Source organism: Nymphalis io, chromosome 2, assembly GCF_905147045.1.
Source record: "Nymphalis io chromosome 2, ilAglIoxx1.1, whole genome shotgun sequence".
NCBI lineage: Eukaryota > Metazoa > Arthropoda > Insecta > Lepidoptera > Nymphalidae > Nymphalis > Nymphalis io.
In genome coordinates this window covers 2457423-2479738 of record NC_065889.1, presented here as the reverse complement: position 1 = coordinate 2479738, position 22316 = coordinate 2457423, and the positions used below count along the sequence as shown (strand labels likewise).

The window sequence follows — 22316 nt, the reverse complement described above, 5'->3', positions numbered from 1 at the left end:
CATCAACGAAATGCATCTCATTCGTTCGTTGGAAATTTGCGCAAAAATGAGCGTAACTTGTCGTAACTATGTTCATTGTTTGACATTTCTCATAAAGTCCGCATCACTGCGATTAGTCATAGTTTCTCTGTTTGGAATTAAATTTCTAACGATCCATGAAAAATTGCTCTCGGTATTTGAAGTTGGTTTCTTTTTACTATCAGCTTCATATTCTTTAAGACATTTTGATATCAGCGATCAATATTGTGAATAAATATTTGATAAGTCCAATAACTTCTTAGCTTTCAAGATACATCTATGGTCGTAAGGTTAGGTGCGTCTGGCATTAAACCATAGCGATATCACATTATCACCACTTTCATCATTGTGACCCCGAGAGGTTGTCATGTGTAACCATTACTGTTCATCAAATGTCTTATCTATTCAAGGTATTCATGAGTTTTTCATCTTACATCGATTTATAACGCCAAAGCTTTCTCCTATATAATATATAAAGTTATTGTTTTTATTTTATTTATTTATTGTTTGATGTTGTTTTTTTTTTTAATATAATTTTCCACTGATGTCTCAAGTCACTGTCAGATTTATCAGCCATTTGAAATCATACTTTCAAGTAGCTCTCTATTAAGACATTGATACTGGCAGGTTGTATTTTTTGCTAAGAACAGTTATCTGTCGATGTTTCTTGAAAGTCTAGACAATGTCAAACGTGCTTCAATTTCGAATAAGAACACAGGATCTAATAGCGGATGTTGCAATATATCAAGCATTATTTATGTTACGGTTGATAAAATGAATTGGAATAATGAGACACCTACATGCATGAGTTATCAGCGTTCAGGCTCGTAAATCCTTGTCGCGTGTCTCGTTAACTAATCAACACAACGGACACGTAGCTAGGCCCTTTTCACCTTTCCTTTTTTTACTAGTACTCAACCCACAGTACCTAATATATACCTTTGTTGAAATCACCTTCAAACCTCTGTTATAAGAACCTACACGATAAGAACACGACTTGACATGTCCTTTCTTGATTTCATTGTTCTCTGTGTTTGTGGTTATTGTTGTGTTGAAAATGTTTAACGGTTAATAAAACAGTCCAAAACACTTCACTGTTTTATAAACGGATGTGGTGATATCGTTATCTTCATTGGCGACTATCTTATTATTTATTATACCCGCATTGTAACAGACAAAAAGATGCGTTTCTTTTGTACGGGCGTTTCCTGTAACTTGCGGGTAACGATTTTTATATCTTCTACGAGTACTTAGCTATGCATTATGTATCATAACATACATTTATAGTACATAATATAATATTATTTAATAGAATAACAACAATCTAATCACAAATCTGTTATTTCAACGTAAATGCCGATTCACGAGTTGAATCTACCAAAGTTGTTATCCAATAGTTTAATATTTAAGTCTATTCTATAAATGAAATTGTCCTAAAGGAAATAAAGGTATATCCACACTGTGCATCGTTTATACAGTCTAAGACATAACTACGCGTTATCTATAAATAATATAATTACATTTTATTTTTTTTTACATAATGCGTTTCATTTTTGTCGTAACTGTAAATGAAATACGGAATATCGCATATACCGTTTACAATATGCATCTGCGCGAGAGATCTAGAAGCGAGATTCGTGCGTTATTTCAAAACAATTTAACGCAAATTTGCATGTGTTCTATACATATGGCCCAATACGATTGCGATTTGTAACGTCCATATAATTTTCCGCTCGAAAAAATAACAGACTCGCTCTAAACTCGTTATACGAGACGAAAGAAACGTCGGCTAGATTCTGATCCTTCGATCTGGTTCTTATAAATTATGCATTAATTAATATTTTTAACGCGTAAGACTTATTCTTAATGATAATGGGTACTTATTTATTGTTATTAGTAGCCCGATTAATATCTATTGCAATAATAAAATCATTTTAATTTGTATTAAAGTTAATTAAACTTCAGATACAGTATTTTAATTACACTTAAATTTTAAATTAAATCTAATTATTAATTACCATTTTTTATAACATTTAAATAATTTGGAATTGAGTGATGTCGTTATCTGTAATTAGCTATTATTATTAACAGCAAATTATAAATTAATTAAATCAACTTTGAATGGAAAAATGTATTGAAAATCATTGACTTCTGTAATTAGTTTAATGTTTTACCGTTTAATATTACGCAAATACTACTTTTAAGCAAGCGTAACTTAACTAATTAATAATAATAATAATATCCTGGGACATTATTCACACACGGCCATCTGATCCCAAACTAAGCAGAACTTGTACTACGGAAACCAGACAACTGATATACTACATATACTACTTTTCTTTTGAATACATACTTATATAGATAATTACACCCAGACTCGGGACAAACAGACATGTTCATGCACACAAATGTATGTCCTGGGTGGGAATCGATCCCACAACCTTCGGCGTAAAAGACAAGTATCTACCAACTACGCCAACCGGCCCATTCCAACATTGAAAATTCACCTTTAACTGTTCTTTGACACAAAACACCGAAACCGACTTTTTTATAAACATTAAATTTCATTTTTAGCCTTCAAAATGTATTTGTCTCTGACCCAGTATGCTAATGATTGAAATATATTAGAACAAAAATAACTTTTGGTACTTTACCGTGGTTCATCTTTAGATTGAGCAAGACAGCTATAGTTTTCTCTTTTATATATAATTAAAGAAAATTATATTTGAAACTAATGCTGAATAGTTATGTAGATAAGAATTATTTACACTGAAAACTTAAATTATATATATATCTATATAAGTATGTATTTACAAAAGAAAGAAAGTAGTATATGTAGTATATCAGTTGTCTGGTTTCCATAGTACAAGCTCTGTACAAGCTTAATTTGGGATCAGATGGCCGTGTGTGAAAAATGTCCTAGGATATTATTAATATATATATATATATATATATATATATATATATATATATATATATATATATATATATAGATTCAATAAGACGGAGTATTATATAATTTACAAATGTTTTTTAAAATTATTTCAAGTTCAAGTTATTTTTATTATGAAAATGTTATTATTATATAGTTGAGCAGCAATTTATATTTCAGTTTGTTTCGTAACATAATTATATTACTAAATACATAAATACGTAAGTTTAATGATTATTTATTATCTAACTTATAAGAAATACGGATTTTACGTAATATAAAACAATAAAATAAATATTATTATATTTAGTACCAAGATAACATTGTATTCAATCCATTTATACAGCAATTATTTCAATTTAAACAAAAGAAAGTTAGAATTTCACTTATCAATTTATTACAGTGCATTTAAGAAGCGTATATGAAAGATGGAAATAACAGTGTTAAAACAGTGTGTGGAAAATTTTGTATGCATAATTCACATTATGTCTCTTGGCTAGACATATGGATCTTAATTCCTCGGTTCAACCTTGATTGGCATCAATAAAAATTTATTGGGTTTTTCTGTCAAGAAATTGTAGCAACTCGAAGTTTGGATGTTTCAGATTCCCGATCTTGTCGAATTGTTTTCATGAGACTCATCGACTTTTATAACGATTTTATATTTTGATAGTTTTAGTTATGTTTACCGTTTGTTTGTACTAGTTCCATTGAAATGGACTGTAACGAAAGTTAGAAAGTTTTAACCTGGTATTATTTTTAATGAATATTAATATCCGTAACAGCCTGTGAATGTCCCACTGCTGGGCTAAAGGCCTCCTCTCCTCTTTTTGAGGAGAAGGTTTGGAGCTTATTCCACCACGCTGCTCCAATGCGGGTTGGTAGAATTCATATGTGGCAGAACTTCAGTGAAATTAGACACATGCAGGTTTCCTCACGATGTTTTCCTTCACCGTAAAGCACGAGATGAATTATAATCACAAATTAAGCACATGAAAATTCAGTGGTGCTTGCCCGGGTTTGAACCCACGATCATCGGTTAAGATTCACGCGTTCTTACCACAGGGACATCTCGGCTTCGAATATGAATATATTAATATATATCGAATATTAATATATATATATTTAATTATTGATAGAAAAAACTGTACAACTGCTTTGAATTCTAAATCTAATTCGAAGCGACTTTAGTTTTTCAACTTATTACAAATCAGCTTCCGCTCGAGACTACGCCCGCATGTGAATGCAGGCGAGGCGATAGGTATTAGGTTGCCTATTTTTTAAGTCATAAGTCATGTTTATCAAATTATCATCCAAATCTGTTCATAAGTTTTTACGTGAAGGTAACAAAAATATGAAGATCTCAAAATTTACGTATAAAGAAACCATTTATAGCTTATTTCTGTTTTATATATAAGGTAAAGTATTTAAATTAAGGCTCGAAAAAAAAACCTCGTGTATGTGTGTTGACGTCTAGCCGGCTACATATTTTAGTTGTGTAATACAAAAAAAAAGTTAAGACATGATTAGAAAGGGGCTAGTGAAACTAAAGATTAATGAAGTGTTTGACAAATATCACTCGCTAGACGCAGTGACAGTCAGCTGATGCGTTAAGTCTTTTTTTTATATGATAATGTCAGATTATGAATGGCGCCTTCTATGTGTTCAATTTCAATTGACTTTTTACAAAAGAAATTATTAAGACTAAAAATTCAAATTATTATAGGAAGTTGAAAATATTAAGTTGTTAACACGTGAACGTTTTTGGGGTTGTACAAACATTGATGACAAAGGAGTAAAATCTTTTCGGTTTGCTTAAAAACATTTTAAGAGGCTACGCATGCCGACCTTTGCTTCTAATATTATTAATTAGTGTAAACAATATTTAACTAATCGTAGTCCACAGCTGAACACAGTACGTCGAAGATCACGGTTCAAACTTTCCGCGTCCAGTCAGAGCATCTCAACAACGTAATTGTTTGCCTAACTGTTAGAGAGTGTGTGAGTGAACTAACGGTGCCCGCGGTTTCACCCGCGTATATATAATAATATAATATTTCACTATATACAACATTTTTATTTTTATTTTAATAATATGTCAAAACTATAAAAAGTACTAAAAACTGTCTATGGTCTTATTTCGATATCTTTCATAAGAATTAATATTTTGTAAAAACGACTGCAAGTAGTGCATTATCTTAGAACGAATTTGATTACCATACAAAAGGTTATAGTCAACCTTAAAAGATAGACATTATATCTACGCATGGGTGAGTTAACCGACATATACAAGCATAAGCTGAAACCTATTTAATATGATTGATCATATAGGTCTGAGTTCAACTTACAATGGAAGTTCTAAATCCCTGAAACTGTCCATTTTTTACTTTGTTTTGTTTCTATAAACTTTCAATCATCATCATTTTACAAAGTATCATTTAAAGGTAGCTAAAGTATGACATGTATAGATAAATGCACGGGTGCAAAGTTGCATGTACTTTATATATTTTTCTTTTCGTAACTAATAAAGCGTTTTTTTGTAAATTATTTATCATACTCTGAATTTTCATGTGCTTAATTTCTGTTTATAATTCATCTCGTGCTTTTCGGTGAAGGAAAACATCGTGAGGAAACCTGCATGTGTCTAATTTCATCGAAACTGTGCCACATGTGTGTTCAACCAACCCGCATTGGAGCAGCGTGGTGGAATAAGCTCCAAACCTTCTCCTCAAAAAGGGGAGGAGACCTTAGCCCAGTAGTAGGACATTTACAAGCCTATTTCATGGAGCGTGCCACGTTGGTTAAGGTTTATTGTTATTGCTCTGCCTAAGAATCGTATATATATTATATATATCAATCATTGGCAATCATTTATCAAAATTTGGCTTGACCATACTGGATGCTTGCGTTATTAAGTAAACCTTAATTTTTATTACAATATTTAAAGTTATGTTAATGGTTGTTATGATTGTCTCTAAAGACTTAACATTCTCGCGTACTCGAAAGGTTTCTCTTATGACCCGAGTTGATTTTAGACAACGTGAGCCCGGTCACGAGGTTGACCACATTATCGCGTGATACCAGTATTATAGTTATAGGTCATGTGACAAGGAAATACTAAAATCGCCAAATATTTATAAGTACTCTCGAAGCTTTCATCCTATTATAATATTATTAACGCGATGGTTTTTGAGGATGGATAGATCTTTGTTACTCTTTCAAGCAAAATCTACAGAACGAATTTAAAATAATTAAATAAAACTCCTGCTCCCTCAGGAGATAGCTCATAATACTTTATTACTTTCAGAACGAATATAGGCAACCTTTTATCTACCTACGGTCGGTAGGACGTTGAACAGGCATGTTAGCGTTAGGACCCTACCAGTTAATCCAACACAAAACAGTTTTTATTTGTGTTACTTTCTTTTGATTTTAATGGCGACAAGTTTGACACTTTGGTGCCGGTGCGTTCACGGTATCTAAAGTCAATGTCTATGGTCACCAGTTATCATCAAGTGGTCCAACTGACTCAACCTTTCAAAGCTTAATTTAGTTATTATATATATTTAGAACATTATAATTAAATAAAAATGTGATATAATTACAGCATAATTTAAGTAAAAACATCAGATACAATTAAATTTCTTAACAAATATCTTTATAACCGTTAGATTGCGTGCTCACGCATATTTACCCAGTTGCAATGCACTTACGTAAAGACGAAGCGGTCGACGCCGATCTCGTATAAGAAGAGGTTCCTTCGATTACAACGTTATACCTTTACGTGCGTTCATTAAGTTTTGTTGATGTTATAATATGTAACTTTATAAAACTAACATTTCCATTTGTTTGAATATCTAAGAGATTGGATTTCCGACTTCAGAGTTTCTTGCCGGTTCGGTTTCGGTAGATTCTACATTCTAAACTTGTGGTAGCTTTACATTTAATAAAATACTGTAAGGTGACGAATCTGGCACTGGCACTGTTTCAGAAACCTTCAAGTAACCGCCAACTGTACAAATATTCAACATAAACGGGTGAACGATGCGTGAACACATAGAATACGAACGAAAAGAATTACTTATGAATATTCATATAGCCTCTTGGTCCTCAGAGAAATTATAAATAAGTGTAGCAATTTTAGTAATCATATGACTTTTTGTATGTGTTGCGGGAAAATTACAGACTTGAGATTTCTGTGAAAAATAAAATATGACGTGACTATAATGACTTCGTTTTGTATGTGGCAATGCGTTTACACTTTGTTTTGCTCTTATTTACATCTTAATCAAACTTGAGACATAGCTCTGCTACCCCGAGTTGTAGACACACTTTGAACACATATTAACGATCTATATTTGCATAACATTATTATTAATATATTCGGTTTCACTAATGTTTTTCAATGAGGATATCTCAACACATTTCATCTTTACATACATACAATTTAAATTTCGAAAATGGAATTAAGATTTTTATTTTTATTTTTTTATTTATAGAATAGGAAGGCGGACGAGCAAATGGGCCACTTGATGGTAAGTGGTCATCAAACACCCTTAGACATTGGCATTGCAAGAAATGTCAACCATCGTTTACATAGCTGATGCGCCACCAACCTTGGGAACCAAGATTTTATGTCCCTTGTGCCTGTAATTATACTGGCTCACTCACCCTTCAAACCGAAACACAACAATACCAAGTACTGCTGTTTTGCGGTAGAATAGATATTCTTATTCATCAGAAGATGAGTGGGTGGTACCTACCCAGACGAGCTTGCACAAAGCCCACCAGTATATGAGATCAAAATTCTCAATTGCCTGAACGTAGCTCCATACCTTCTCCTCAAAAAGAGGAGAGGAGGCCTTTAGCCCAGCAGTGGGACATTCACAGGCTGTTACGGATTACGGATATATTCTTTTATCTAAAAAATTTTTTAACATTGTAAATCTTTAATGTACATTAACGTGGTGTGTGTAGGGGTCATAAAATAATTAAACGATCAAATCACCATAGACAATAATCTGACGGTAATTTCGTTATGGCAACACTAGCGTGACGCCGAAAGATAAACTCATTCGCTTCCTGCAACCGTCTTATTTCACAATCTAATGTTTCATGTATTGTGTTGTATACCTTAATTTGTAATATTTTAAAGTAGTTTAAATGTATTTTGTTACATATAATTTTATAATATTTATAAAATATAATTTAATTGAATAAATACTCAATACATACACGTAATAATTAATTTAAACTATTACATTTTAAGGCAATATTATATAATTAACATAAATTAATAATGTAAATAAATAACTTGATACATTTATGTATAGAATGATATGAATATATAATTAATTTTAATTGTCTAAAGCTAATTTACCAACTAATATAATATTACATTACATTTAATGTATTTACAACTAAATATATTGCGGTCTGAGTTCTATCAAAAACTACATATAACGTCTCCCTTAGCAACGTGTATTTATTTAACATAATTATGTTTTCCGGGTGTAACTTGAGCAGAAACCTATTAAAAAACGGATAAAAAATATTATTTTTACTATAGATTTATCTTTACACGTTTCGGGAAACGAGCCTTTATATATAAAGTTAGGAAAACCGGTTGATATTAACAATATGAACATACATGTTTTTATTTTGTATTTTTTTTTTAAACTATTAACACTTATCAGCTCGACGGCATCCTAATAAGCCTTATAAAAAGCCTAGCGATGAGAAAGTTCAACTCGGGGGTGGATTCAACTTTCGTTGGTCTATTGTAAAACAAGTTATACTTTTAACTTATTAGGATATGACAGCCGTCGTATACTTATTTTTTGTTATTATTTATTGAAATTTAATCCTTGTATGATCATTTATGTGCAATAGAGTTGTTTACAAACAACAACTTATTGGGAGAATTGGAATATTAGTAATTATTTAAAAAACAAGCGTTGTACATATTCGTCCAATAAAATAAAATAAAACATTCGCTATTTATTCGCTAAAACATCGTTTGTTTTGAAATCGATATTCGATTTTCGATGTTTTTAAATTTCGCATATAAATAAAACGAAAGTTAACTAATCAATATTTTGACGTTATCTTAACGAAGTTATATAAGGCATAAATCACATGTTATGTATAACAGATTAATTAAGCGTTATTAGTTAGAGATCAAGAAACGTAATCGTTACCATAAAGTAATTATATCATTTTGTTAAAATAAAATGTTGTTGCTCATCTTTAAAACTCCTTAAAGCCCTTTGAAGTCTCATTGGCTTGTGTCGTACATAACTACCACCACGCAGAGCCTTGATGTGTGGTTAGAATACGTGAACCTTAACTGATTTCATGTTCATAATAATCATAATTCATCTCGAGCTCGGTGGTGAAGGAAATCGTGAGAAAACATGTATATGACGGATGAAAGTCATCTACGTGTCCGCATTGGAGCAGCGTTGTGAAGTAAGCTTTAAATCTTCTACTAGTGAGACATTTACAGGCTTTACATTTACTATACGTTCATTATTGGAAAGAAATGGAGCTGACTTTAAGCGCATAAAAATAACGATTTACAACTGGTAATCGTTATTTAATAATGCATAGGTATACATTCCCCCTATAACCGTCTGTGTTGCAACTTCATTACTAAGCAACAATTGATTTTCTTACACGCCAACTTGTTCGTTAATTTTCGCTATAAAAACGTAACCCTTCGGTTGTTCCAGCTGAGCGGTTTGTTGAGCGCGTGCTACGTGACCTTTAATTTCTTATACGTTGGATTTTATTAACATACAAATGATCAGGGCAACGGCACATTATTACACGTTATATACGTTAATATGTGGATATCTGATTAATAATTTTCTATAATTGTCAGGTTCTCATCACTGAATGAAAACAGTTTAAATACCAGCACGTATCTTAATTTCGGCTTTAGAACATTCGAACAAATGAAGAACGTGATTATAAAAGCGCAAGTTTCTGAGGATGGACTGATGGGTCTTTGTTACTTTAACACGCAAAAAGTACTGAATGGATATAGATAAAATTTAATTTATACAATTTTGATGAAAATTTGTTGTGGTCTGGGTACACTCGCGAGGGTTCCTGGTCCAAATAAAAGCAAGATTTTCCTTGTACATTTGTCCTTTCATATAAAACTTTTAGTTATATCCTTGTTCTAACTTTGATAAACGGAACGAATAGTTAGGTAATATATAAAATGTACAGTATCATGACTTTTTGCACAAGTTTTTACATAGGTACGTCTGCTGTCAAGAAAGAAAGAGCAAGAAGTATACATCTCTCCTGCCTTAAACGACGTGACATTGTCACACTCGGAGAGACCTTTTAAGTCTAATCTTTAATAAGCCTTCACAAGATTTCTAAATTTTTTTTACCAGTATTACAGTAAATATATTTATAAATATATATACACAAAGAACAATGTATCTTTACACTGCATAATATTTAACCTTAGCTCTTTGTAACGTAACGGTAGTGTAACTTACGTAATTCGACATAAAGCGATTCGGGAGAAAGTAATCGTTTCATATTTTAAAAAAAATGTAACAAAAGGTTCAAGGAATACCGGTTACGTAAAACGCAATGGGTTCAGCGTTGCGATTAAATGTAATATTTTACTTGCTTATATTTATAAGGGTAATAATTAATGTCAGGGTCAATGACCTCTGTTTCCATGATTGTTGAAATTTTCACATGTGTTATAAAACACCAGTTAAACACTCTTTTACTGGACTTTGCAGCAGTCCAGTATGTGTACCACATAGCATTGTTGTTTCGTTTAATAAAGTAGCTTGATTATATTAAAATAGTGACACTGAGCTTACCGCCGGTTTTTCTCGGTAAAATCTACATTCTGAACCGATAGTAACTTTAAATTTAAATGTATCTTCTACCTACCTACTTGAATAAAATATATTTTTCTTTGATTTGAAAGGTGAGTATTAACTATGTAAAAGTTGTTAATATTTCTTCCAGTGTCAACCTCGATAAGCAGTGGTTGCCTGTAAACTTACTGTTTGGTATTCTATTTACAAATCTGGCAAACTATTATATTTTGTAAAAAAAAAACAATACGTACGACACAAGTAATAATATCAATAAGGATGTTGGTCAATAAAAAATAATAATTAACGTTGATATTTTATTAATTATTTATATTTATTATCATCATTCTCATTCTCATTAAAATCCAGTTTTGTCTAGACGTCATTTATAATTCCTAGAAGTTAAGAATATAATTTACTAGTTTTCGTCTGCTGCTTGCGAGTTTAGTTTAATAAATAAATAAATAAATTTGTTTTATATAAATATTAAAAAATATATAAGTAAGTTTCAAACTCGTTTCGATTAAGGATACCGAATAGTCGATACACACTTTCATTGATACGATTAATTACGCACATGATTTTTTGTAGCATTAAATGAGGTCGATATAATTAATCGACTTTCCACGATCGAGATTCGTGAGTTGTCGATAAATCTCTCCGTCATACATTCGTCAGTAATCGAGAAAGTTGATTTTATTTGAACCGTAGATTGCGGGTTTATCGCCGATCGGTTGTGGGTGGTCAATGGGTTTTGAAACTGTCGTGGTATTAAATGCCTTTCTTAGGAGTATTTTTTATCGAATAGGTAGCCGAACGAGCATATACCTGTTGGTAAGTGATCACCAACGAATATAGACAATGGCATTTTAAAAAATGTTACCCATCCCTTACATCGCTACTACTAAGGTGTTACGTCCCTTGTGCCTGTAATTACACTGGCTCACTCGCCCTTCAAACCGGAACACAACAATACGAAGTACTGCTGTTTTGCGGTAGAATATGATGTTGATGAGTTGTGTTCTATGTCCAGTAGTGGACTACGATGGGATGGAATCGTTTGTCATCATATTATGTCACAGTCGCAATTTATCAGTCTTTGTATATAACATAATAATACTAATAATAATAAATTGTGTTAGATTTCCTTAAAAGCAATTAATAATTAATATTCTAATCGAAATATTATCTTTTATAATCATAACCGTTCATATATATTCTTAATTTATGAAAACGTATAATAAGTATAAACAGTGCCAGATTAATCAAGCGCTGATCTGATCTGATCCGATCTGACGAAAGAAAAACTCTCTTAAATTAATAAAATATTTTTTTTTAAATTCATAACTGGTCCCTGCGGGGCCCCCTTTTGTGCGGGGTCCGTAGCAATTGCTACTTTTGTTACGTGGTTAATCCGGCACTATGTATAGATAAATATACCGTGTCCTATATATAAGTTCATATATTTATTTTAATATACATTTTTAATAAAATATGTCTATGAAAATATATTACAAATAAGTAAGGAAATCGATATCATGAATATAACGCGGCCTTCTAAGGCTTATTCTGTTTTTAATGAAATTATTCAAATCCGATTATTCTTAATCCACTTAGTGAAACTTGTAATATGCATGTTGTACGATCTCTAAAAACAATATTCAACTAATTCAGTTTGAAAGTTTTAAATATGCTAATAGCTCAGGAATGTTGCACTCTACTCATCATATTTGACGCCTACATACCACGAGGCCCTTTTCCTACTTTCTTCGCTGACCTACTGACATTTTACCTTCAAATGGTTTAATCCAGTTGATAGTGCACGCTGGCCGACATTTAACAATTTATGTCAAAAACATCATTAATAGTGGCGTTGTTCAATACCAGTTTATATCCAGACTTATATTGTAAATGTGAATTACTTTTTTATAGTAGGCGGACGAGCATATGGGCTACCTAATGGTAAGTGGTCACCAACGCCCACAGACATTGTCATTGTAAGAAATGTTAAACATCGCTTACATCACCAATGCGCCACCAACATTGGGAACTGAGATGTTATGTTCCTTGTGCCTGTAATTACTCTGGCTCACTCACCCTTCAAACTGGGACACAGCAATACCAAGTATCGCTGTTTTACGGTAGAATATCTGATGGGTGGTACCTACCCAGACGAGCTCGTACAAAGCCCTACCACCAGTAAACAATTACTCTGGCTGTTCGTTTATGACTTATCGAAAGAACTGATTCTGATGTAATTTTGTCATTTCCTTTTAAAAATTCACAACTTTCTTTAGGTTTGATCAGGGATTTGAATTTGAGGTACTTAAATACTATCAATATATCGAGCATAATATAATTGCAGACTGATAGAAGATGGTGGTTATGAAACATAGATAATTTTAAATAATTGTCAGTTTTATGTGTTTGAGTCGAAAACTTATTGGTGTACTTCATATCATTCGGCCATTACGTATATAACACTTAAAGTTTTAAAACGTGCCAACTGAAGCAATTTTAAGTCACTATACCATGATGTGTATGACTTAAAATGTTTGATTTAACAAATTCAAAATGTTTTAAAAAATCTTTACCTACAAAGTCGATATACAGTACAGTAACAGCCTGTGAATGTCCCACTGCTGGGCTAAGGCCTCCTCTCCCTTTTTGAGGAGAAGGTTTGGAGCTTTCCACCGTGCTGCTCCAATGCGGGTTGTTAGAATACACATGTGGCAGAATTTCAGTGATATTAGACTCATGCAGGTTTCCTCACGATGTTTTCCTTCACCTTCAAGCACGAGATGAATTATAACCACAAATTAAGCACATGAAAATTCAGTGGCGCTTGCCCGGGTTTGAACCCACGATCATCGGTTAAGATTCACGCGTTCTTACCACTGGGCCATCTTATGGCTGGCTAACAGGTTATTTATAACAAAGTATTTGTAACATATGAAGCATATCCTCTTATCATGACCTTGTATAAGATTAATATTCCTTTTACCGTATAAATCTATAATAAGAAACATAAGTCACCGTTTCACCTTTTAAACGATATAGCAACAATCATGTGGGGCTTAAAGTCGGACCAACTCGCCTTGGATTTCTGTCCGATATAACTTATATTCATTAATTTATTTAAGCATATTGATAGCCCGACTTTGGTTTTACGTTCACTTGTTATGTTCCTATTTATTTACTTTTAATAACATTAAAAACTATTTCTTTGTAGCCTTTTTTGGTCGTTATTTATTTTTTTAAATTATTTTATATATACTAATAAATGTGGAAAGGTTTTTTTAATACTAACTTAATTACTACTATATCAATATACATAAAACTTATACTAGAAAGTGCAGTAGTAGTTTCGCCCGCTTTAAATTTCGACTCGACTTGACAAGCGTGAATAACATATTCTTGTTTATTATAATAATAAAAAATTAAACAATAATTTTATCATACAACACTTTTCTAGTTGATAGGGCTTTATGACACAGGATAATATTTCGCACTAAACTATTTTGCTTATTTAAGTAAAACTCGGGTTGGTAAATACACACGTGGAGAATTTCGACACACACATTTTTGTCTTGCACATTAAAGTTTTGTTATGCCTACCTGGGTCTAACCACGGGGCCATCACGTTTGTTACTTGGAGTTATTTAGTTTATGTTAAAAGTAAGTTTTGCTTTCTTTGAATCTACAGAGGTGCCGTGAATCAGCACATGCTTCGAATACATTATTTGTTTCTAATAAACCTTGGTACATACATGACGCTGCGATTGCTCCGGCGGCGGAGTCGCACCGGATTTTATACATTTCGCAGTTTATGTTATTGAAATAGCAAGTCACTAGTTATATTATAAACGTACGGCTTTTTCAAGTCTCGTTTAAATAATTCATTTTATAGATAAAATGAAACTCGTCCGTTCTGATTCTTCCAACATTGACAATATTTTATAAAATTTTAAATGTCATAAAATTCTTTAAAGGCAAACATAAAATAAAATCAATATTATTAAAAATTTGAACTGTTTAGATATTTTTATATTTTTTTACTGTGTTCGTTGTTTGTCATAATATGCTTAAATCTGGAACCCGTGCCGCTGCAGAGTACAATCCTCGTATGAAAACGAAGCCTACATAAAATAAACGACAATCACTCTGACATTACAATAGCGATTTAGACAACCTGCTAGAACTGGCTCACCTTCCTGACTTCGTCAATTGGTTACACCCATGTTATGTCCGTCTATAAACATCTTGGAGTAACTTACCCTATATACATATACATATAGTGATATAACATCACTTATTTTAGTCACTCGACCTTCTTGCCGGAAGTAATCTACATTAAATGTTTGTATAGACATAAATGAGCTTCGTAAAGCACGAAGAACTTGCTTAAATAAGTTATCATTTAATTTTGTAGTGGTTTCAATGCAGGAGAAATATAGCTTGATGACGATTTGCAAGCTGTTCTAAATGGTCACCTTGAGTACTTTGTCATTTGGCTTCAACACTATTACACATGACAATTAATAAATCAGTACAATATAACCTATATTTATGTAGTCCGATATAACCTCAGCTGACTTCAGTCAGTCGACCTTGCTGCGGGACACGTGTCTCGATGTCACGCTGAGTCATCGAACTATCGGTCACGGGCGCTGTCGATTCCGCAGATTCGACGATCTTACCTTCATAACTTACCTTGGAATGCTTCACTTTTTACATAGTAATGCGTGTGGTCATTTCCTTGAATTTGTTGCAATGAGCAGCGCCTATCGTTGTCGTATTTTATGTTCAATTTTATTCAGTACTACACAATAATGTGTACAGGTAACACCGGTATAAAATATAATAAATTTACACTGGCCTCCAAAAAAATCGACCCACCTACATTTTTTGTAAAAAAGCTATCGTATGGTTTTAAACTACCACATATTTATATTTTTAAGATTGATAATGAAAAACTGCAATTGTAGGATTGTACAAAAACAGAAATAGTGCGCAAAAAAAAGGGTTTTTAGGTAAATATGTGACAAAACACGAAAACACAAAATTTTACGCAATTTTATTTTTTTGTGTACAAAACGATTATGCCGTTTGTTTTTAAATTTGGGTGCCTAAATCTTACTTTAATAGGGAGTGTTTCCTCCTCTTGACCTAATCACTGCCTGCATACGCCTATTAAGTGACCTGATTAGCTTTTTAATGTCTTCCTGTGGGGTCCGTTGCCATTCTTCAGTTAGGGCAGCTTCCAGTTGATTCAGGGTGTCTGGAATTGGATTTCGTGCTCGAACCGTACGTTAGCTGGTCCCAGAGGTGCTCTATCGGGTTTAAGTCCGGACTATTGGCTGGCCACTGCATAATTGGAATTTCGACTTCCCTGAGATAGTCTTTAACAATTCTAGCGACGTGAGGTCGTGCTTTGTCGTGCATAAGTTGGAAATTATCCCCAATATATCCAGCGTAAGGCATCACATGAGGCTCCAGAATGTCCGTTATGTAAGTTTCAGCATTAACAGCACGATTACGGAAAAAAACCAGCTCTGTGCGTCCCGTCAAAGAAATACCTCCCCAAAACATTGTAGAGCCTCCACCAAATCGGACTGTTTCTCGAATGCAACACTGAGAGTAGCGTTCTCCTGGCCTTCGCATGACGTTACGTAGTCCATCAGAGCCTACTAGAGACATTCGGCTTTCATCACTGAACAATACTGTCTCCCATTGGTCCAGTGTCCAATCGACGTGCTGCCTAGCAAATTGTAGTCTTGCTTGTTGATGGGATGCTGTGAGTTTTGGTCCTGTTGTTGGCTTGTGAGGGGTTAAGTTTTGCTCTCGAAGTCTTCTTATTACAGTATTTTCACTCACAGACACTCCACGACTTTCTCGGAGTCTACCTTGAACGTCAACAGCCGAAAGATGTCGGTTTCTTAAAGACGTCAAACCAATAAAACGGTCATCGGTCGGGTTCGTGACACGCCCCCTGCCAGATCCTGGTCTCCGGCGATACTCCCCAGTCTCCAAGTAGCGTTTGTACACTCTTCGCACCGCTGAACGACTTAATTTTAGTGTTCTAGCCACATTTCGCTGACTTAACCCCTCATGAATAAGAGCTACGACTTGAGCAGCTTCTGCTTCAGTAGTATCCATTTTTTATGTTTAAACTTATTAAAATTATTGTTTCAACAAAGTTTCATACACTTAATCAATAATAAACATCGAACCGAGATGACTCCGCGTTAAGAACTGGAAATAAACTAACCATGCACTTTGTGCACAAAGTAACGTTTTTTTATCAATACTTTAAAAATATTCCAAATATCCTCAATAACACTTACAACTCCTCCAAATCAATATCAAGTGGGTAATAAAATGTTAAATGTATGTCCCATAAGTAAAACAATCCACCTAGGTCGTCGCATAGTTAAGATAACAACTTTGTAAGTAAAAAAATACGGGTGGGTCGATTTTTTTGGCGGCCAGTGTAATTTAGAAGATCTCTCTTATCGTGACTTGGCAGGACTGGATGCGGGATTCAAGGAATTCGCTATTATATAAAAAAAAATAAAAATATATATATATAATTACCATCAAATTAATTGTCTTTTCAATTCCACACCCTGTTATATTAAATAATGGTGTTTCAAGTTTTCCGTTACGCTTACACGTCATTAAAGTTTTGTATACGCGTTTTCAGGGGTACAGAAAAGGACAGGGAACATCTAACACGCGTGCAAAGCCGCGTACGGTGTCTACTATGTATATAAAGAAGGAATATGTTTTCAAACATCTTAAGGCCTTACACAACAGTTGTCATATAGTGTAAAAAGATCGTATATTGACAGCGCATTGAGGCATTTATATCATATTCTTTAATGTAGCGATAAAATCAACAAAACTGGACATTGTGCTGCAAAAATATTAAGTAATGCAACGGTTATATAAGTTGCACTTAGAGTCTACACAAACAAATAAGGGAGTAATTAATAGAAGTGTCAATGTTACATATATTATTATATAACATAGTCTAGACAAAATAATTAAACATACAATAAAGAGTCGAGAAAATTCTTTAATCGTGACTATAGAAACTGGGGAAGAATCCACGTTTTCTAACTGAAATCATGTCATTACTAGATGTAGATTCTACCTCCCTTTCTTTACGTTAGATGCGCGGACGCATTCTTGTGTTAGAAGAAAGCTCCACTCAACCTTGAAAGCTTTCGCAACCTAGCAACCGGTTCGAATAAGGAACTTAAAAAGGGGCGCACGAGCATACGTCTTTTCAAAGGCCACACATGGTCTTTGCGTACTGTATATATGCCATTAACACATATGTGCTACACCTTTTCGTTGACAAAACAATGATTGTCGAAGTAACTTGTATGTTTTTATGTTGTATGTTTGCATGTTGTATGTTACTATTTATTTAGTGTGACATAGTGAGAAATACAATATGGCGTTTTTACAAGTAAACTAACGATCGTGTTTATTATTTTTGATTATCCCATTTAATTAAAATTTAACCATTCCATCGGGTTAGTGACCCCATAACCGCTCTCTTATTAAATTGAATTCTTTTTTATAATTTCTTTCTTTTAATATTTTTTTTTTGTATCGCATGTATGGTGTTAATTTAATTTTGTAAGCTATAATTGGTTAACTTTAATATTTTTTTTTATTCAATATAATTTGCTTAAAAAAAATAAAAAAACTTGATACGTCGAATTTCGTTAGCTATTACAGGCATGATGACGAAGAAATCGTTTATGAAATTTACATTTACGATAAAATATCATAAATTTTGCAATTAACTTTATAATTTTTCCAAAGGTCAATCAGCAAATTAGTACGATAAGATTTTTATGTCTGACATAAAGATAATAAAATATTAAAAAATACTGAATTCAATAATTAGACTGAACGTACAAAATATAAAAAATACATTTCCTATTACGTAAAAAAAAAACAGTGGCAGGAAAATATATAATATGAAAATTATTGTTATTTAGATACATACAGTAGATAGGTACCTTATCAGTTATTGCTGAAGTAATTGCCTGCCAAGTGCCTACGCAATGTAAACAAGTCGTACTCGTACACATCTATAAGATGTATTATAAACATTTTTTTTTAATCGTAAGTGGTATGTACTAACATGCTGTTCAAATAAGACATTACATTTATATATATACAATATATATAAATAACACCTTTTTTATTTAAAGTCTGAAAAAAAAGATATAACCACCTTTAAAGTTATTTGATAAAAAACATTATATTAAATGTTTAATAACGTTATATAATTTCATAAATATATATACATATATCCTATAGGGCTTATAGTTGCAGTAACCATATTGTTATATATATCCAGTAGCGATATATATTTGAAGTAATAGATACATTGGATAAGCCGCGTTCACTGTTAATTAACACATTAAAATTACTGAACCGTAAACTTCTCATTTTACTTATTTCATATCTAGTCCACTATTTCGTTACGCCTCCATCAGCCCGGCTAGCTCAGTCGGTAGAGCATGAGACTCTTAATCTCAGGGTCGTGGGTTCGAGCCCCACGTTGGGCGAATATTTTTTCGGACTTTATATTAAATAGAACATTATTATGTTTTTTTATTATTTTAATATTATTAATGTATTTAAATGATACATGCAACGTGGTGGAATAAGCTTCCACCTTCCCAAGAGCCTTTTGTCAGCAGTGTGATATTAATACTGTTATTTACATAAAAATAAATATAATTTTAAAAAAAATACATTATCAAATATAAAGACAGACTCCCTACAAATAAAACAGTTATCTCAAAACGACAATCCTAGTAAATCTTTATTAATTAAAAAAATATATAACTTTTAATATCAGTTATTTTAATATGCGATGAAATTTTTAATTAGCATTCATCACGAGCAGACAGTTATGGTCTATTACTTAACCTGCGACTGTGAAAGTCGGGTGTGGTCACAGATATACATAATTGAAACCACCGACCACCCATGACGAGCATCATTAAACGTTAAAGATAAAATCTAAACGACAATGATTAAAAAATATATCAAAGTTTATATATTTACACTTAGGATTTGCGGGAAAAGTCTCTACTGTTACAGGATGATATGATGCTTATTTCGCCATGCTATTTTAGTGCGTGCTAGTGGTCTGGTGGATACAAAGATTTCCTCGCGAAATATTTCATCATTTTCAAGCCCGAGATCATTACAAATTAAAAAAAAACTTTATTCGAATTGGCTAATAAAATCTAATCGAAATTTTGAATCATCTTGTATCATCGTGTACAGTATGGAATTAAATGTAAAGTTATTATTATTCGGAATGTAGATTCTACCGAGAAGAATCGACAAGAAACTCAGTACTAACTCTTTTTCACCTTTTCAATTACAGAGTTAATAAAGTTAAATTTATGCATATTCTGCTTGGAAATCAACATACTCGTATACTAACTCCACGCTTTTATTATCATTTATATAAACTTGTGTTAAGTTATATGTATTTATATGTGGTATCCTATTATAGAAACGAATATCGTGGCCCAGGTAATGTTTAAGTAGCTATCTGATTGTTAGTCCTAGTGTTCAGCAGTCGCGATTGAAATTCAGGCACTATGACCTTCACATAGGTTTTAGTTGCGTCAAGATGGCTGGTTATTTCGCCAATGCCACGTAAGATGGATAATAATTAAGACACAAGGAGATTGATTGGCTGAGATAATTAAAAAGATTAGGAATTTTTATATGATTTTTGCTATCTAGTATCTACGCCAATCTTGTAATTAATTCAACGAATATATTTCAATATTTTACTATTTTATTTAAATATTTTATTACCTTATCGCAACATAAAATATGTTTTTTTTTTATTTACCACAAAACTGTCTGAAGTGTATGGCATGTCAAGTATATTATATTTCATTTAGGTATAAAAAACCACTCCATTTATTTATAACGGCATATAAATGCTTGCGAGTGGCGAGCTAACTGGGTGTATAAATGTACAAGCTGAAATATATGAGCCATATACTGATATTCAGATGTATTCAATCAAAATATAAGAAAAAAACACTAATGACACGTGCAAAAACCTTACACAAAACTCGTATATGTGGAGGTTCGTAACTTAAAATAAAAACCGATATTGCATGGCCTCCTTGTTTAACATAAGATTAAGGATTACATTCAAGGTTTCTGTTAGGAATTTATTAATTATACTCAGTCTGTTATAAGCTATAAGTATGGTTTCTTGATTAAATACGCATTGTATTATATAGTTACTATGGCTTTTCCCTTCAACACCATTTGCGCCCTTACTTGTAAACGTTCTTAAACATTGTCTTCTTCTTTCGAATGTCAAATCAATAATGAGAGAAAGAGCGAAATCATTGTTTAATTAAACATTAGCTAAGCAACGTTTATGAGAGTGTCTATTATGTATGTCTGTCTAACAACACATAAAAAATCTTAACAGACTGCAATATATCAAATGATAAGTTAGAATGTATATAGAAATGGCTTCATATTTATGGAACATTAAAAAGGCACTAACAGTTAACTGTATTGACTATTTATGAGCTCTATTTATAATTTCAATTTAGATTATGTACGTGATAAACGTTAAAATACAACGATTATAATTAAATAAATTGACTAAAATATTAATTCAACTGCACCTTCCATTTGATTGCTTATAAAAAATCATACAAATATAATAAGTGTAAACATTAAAACAATATATAATGTATACATGAGTCTTCTGTACGTGTGTATGCCACTGAACTCCCTGAACTGAAAGGATTGGACCGTTTTTGATCAAATTGTTTGTGTGTGTTTCAGTGGGTCCCTGGATTGTTTACTCTATTTTAGAGAGTCTATTTTATAAAAAAAAACTTCTGATCAAAAACATCTGATTGTTACCTACTTATTATATAAAATTGTAATTTAAATTATAGTGTTAATATTGAGTGTATTTTTTCTACCTTCGTAACGTTTCGTTCACCATTTGTCTTCGCGTTAATTGTTGAATGTTCGGATCACACACGTACCACTTCTATACTTTCTATTCTCTAGAATAACATAACATGACATGTAATCTGACATTACGAGCCCGGGGCTCCTTTGTTTGCATACTGACACGTGCTTAGAGGCTAAGTAACCAGACACAAAATAAACTTAATTTTAATGAAATACAATCGTATTTATTTAATTTGCAAGTGTTTTACCATCCATACATAATTATGCTAATAATGAAAATTCTGTTTTTAGTATCATTATAAAAAGTTTATGAGTTATATCATTAAAACAATACTGTGCTATAAATGGAAACAAGTGAAACCATAAAGATTATTACTGTATCCTATAAGTTCTTGCTAATTGTAAATGCGAAAGAGAGTTGGCTTATCAACAGATCATCATGCTTGTATGCAAATTGCATACAAGTTATGAGGAGTACAGAAAAGGGCATAGGG

General features: G+C 32.4%; 1 protein-coding gene and 1 non-coding gene across 2 annotated transcripts in view; both read left to right on the top strand.

The window, feature by feature from the left end:
* LOC126777148 (uncharacterized) overlaps window positions 1-22316 on the top strand; it is a 54768-nt gene that overhangs the window by 21307 nt on the left and 11145 nt on the right. The window lies entirely within an intron of this gene.
* On the top strand, window positions 19334-19406 carry Trnak-cuu (transfer RNA lysine (anticodon CUU)). Its single transcript has one exon. It is a non-coding gene; the product is annotated as a tRNA-Lys (tRNA).